This window comes from Ictidomys tridecemlineatus, chromosome 10, assembly GCF_052094955.1.
Source record: "Ictidomys tridecemlineatus isolate mIctTri1 chromosome 10, mIctTri1.hap1, whole genome shotgun sequence".
NCBI lineage: Eukaryota > Metazoa > Chordata > Mammalia > Rodentia > Sciuridae > Ictidomys > Ictidomys tridecemlineatus.
In genome coordinates, this window is record NC_135486.1 from 91,945,694 (window position 1) to 91,948,196 (window position 2,503).

The 2,503-nt window shown below is 38.5% G+C and overlaps 1 long non-coding RNA gene across 1 annotated transcript; it reads right to left on the bottom strand.

The window, feature by feature from the left end:
- Positions 1-246: 246 nt before the first annotated feature.
- Positions 247-1,752, bottom strand: LOC120887298 (uncharacterized). Its single transcript, XR_005730482.2, has 3 exons — positions 1,654-1,752; positions 1,100-1,178; positions 247-320 (listed from the first exon to the last, which is right to left on the bottom strand). It is a non-coding gene; the product is annotated as an uncharacterized LOC120887298 (long non-coding RNA).
- Positions 1,753-2,503: the final 751 nt, after the last annotated feature.

A 2,503-nucleotide genomic window follows, 5' to 3' on the forward strand; every position in this document is an offset into this window, starting at 1 on the left:
CACATACTGTAGAATCTAATTTATATAAAATTCTAGAAAATGGAAGCCAATATATAGTTACAGAAAGCAGATTAGTTATTGCCCAGAATAGAGGGGAAACAGAAAGGAGAGAAAGAATACTCCAAAGGGGCACAGAATACTTTTGGGGTGATCCACGTGTGTGTGTGTGTGTGTGTGTGTGTGTGTGAGAGAGAGAGAGAGAGAGAGAGAGAGAGAGCATGTTTATATGTATATTAAAATTTACTTACAAATCATGGGGCTGGGGATATAGCTCAGTGGTAGAATACTTGCCTTCAAACATGAGGCCCTGGGTCTGTTCCCTAAGATCAAAAAAATAATAATAACAACAGTGTAAAAGTATATACTTTAGGGAAATTTATTATATTTCAATTAAGCCTCAATAAATATGTTTTTTAAAATGAGTAAAAACAAAATCGATGAGCATTATTGAAAATCCAAGTAAAAAACAATTGTTAACCAAAAAAATTGTGGAACTAGGTACCCATTGTGGACTGAGTACTATGCTAGTTACTCCTGAGGAATATAAAATTAGTAGAGTCCTGGCCCTTAATCACGTATCACAACCAAAATATTTACAAGGAAGCACATATTGGGTATCAAACACAAATTCTGCTAATTAACTTTCATTAGAGTTAACTATATATACATATACATGTAGATTTAAGATATGGATAGATATAAACATTCCTGTGTAACAGAGAAATTACAAGGACATTCATTCCCATTTTAGAGTTCACTATAGTTCTTTTAAATAAAGATTTTTCCCATGCATTCAAATTCTATAACCATAAAGAAATCTGCAAACATTTCAGAAATCTACCTCTTAAATAAATAAATAAATGCATCACCTTGTAAATATCATTATATACAGCAAAGCTTTTAAATCAGAGAAAGTTCCCTGAAATAGGTAAGTTTTAGCTGAATTTTTAAAGACTATTAGGACTAGAATGTAGAGGAGGACTTGGATAAATTATTCCAGATGAATAAAATGGAAAGCAGAGGTACACTAGAGAGTTTGGCTTGAAGGCCATCAATTTAAAAATTTATTTAAATAAGTTAATTTTTAAAACTTGCATACCTTACTTGGAGAAGCCATGGTTGAGAATCATTGGGTCTATTTCCACAAGAAATGTTGACCACCATTTGAGGAATTCACACTATAAGGTATTGATTTAACATTGGAGAACCATCTTATAAGCTCCACTTTCCTGTACTCTCTCTTACCCAAACTCTCCCCACCCACTTTAGTGACCTACCCTAAGCCAATCCCAGAAGGACACGACCTCTTGACTCTGGAAAGCTCCATGGTGCCACTGACCTAAACCAATCCCATGCTCTTCCCCACCTGCCTCGCTCTGATGCAAGCACCCCCAGCATATCCCACAACGCCACAACTCCAACTCCAAACCCCTGCCCCACAAAAGCTGAATACCTGAATATCTCCAGCGCCTCTCTCCACTCTGTAGAGGGATGGCCTTTACTTGTCAACTTTGACAAATAAACCTTTGTATGGATCTCTGCCTGGCCTCCATCCTTCATTTCTCCCTTGCCCATCTCTCTCTTCCTCACTTTGCTTTCACACCCCAGCATCTCCCCCTCTGCCTGGCTCTCTCTCTCTCCCAGGGGCCTCACCTCCACCCCAGAGGCATTTCCTCCTGACCCTGAAGGAGAAAAGAAAAATGTCCACAGGCTACCAAGGGGAGAGTGGTAGTTGCACTAGTTTAATCTGGGAAAGTATTTCCTTCTAGCCACCAAGATGGCCTTCTGCCCACGTTCAAGGGGCCTGCTCAGGGAAGTTAACAGTGCATCTGCATTCAGTGAAGGTCTTGGAGGAGACCCAAATCACCACATTCGGCAGAGTTCCAGGAACTCCGAGACGATGTACGTTCCAAACAGAAAGAAAGAACACAGAAATCAAGGCTTGAAGTGGAGCCCAGAAAGGAATCTAGTAACAGGAGGCATGAGTGGGGAAAATGAGCATTTTAAATTCAAGTTGCTTGGGAATTCTCAGAAACAAGATAGTCTACATGGTTAAAGTTTGTGAAGTAAGCTTTTTACAGCATTCCTTTTTGTTCATTAAATATTTGACTGTGACTCTGAAAAAGAGTGCTGACGCAGTCTTGCCTATGGAGAAGAACCCTGGCTGATTCAGAGTAATAAATAGTCCCATGTCATATACCAAAGTGGAATATTCAGAAGGAACATAATATTAACAACTAGAGGCTGCTTTCTAAGCACATATGTCACTTTAAAGTTACTACAATAACAATATGCAGCAATAAGGGACATCATTATTTTTCAACAGGTGGTGAAATGAAAAATGAAAAGAAAGCTCATTTTTAAAAAGTGAAGTCCACCAGGGAAATTTCGATGCACTGTAATATGGATGTACCTTGAGGACATTATTCTAAGGGAAATAAGGCAGCCACAAAAAAGAAAATTTTGTGTGATTCCACTGAAATAAGGTATCTAGAGACAGAAA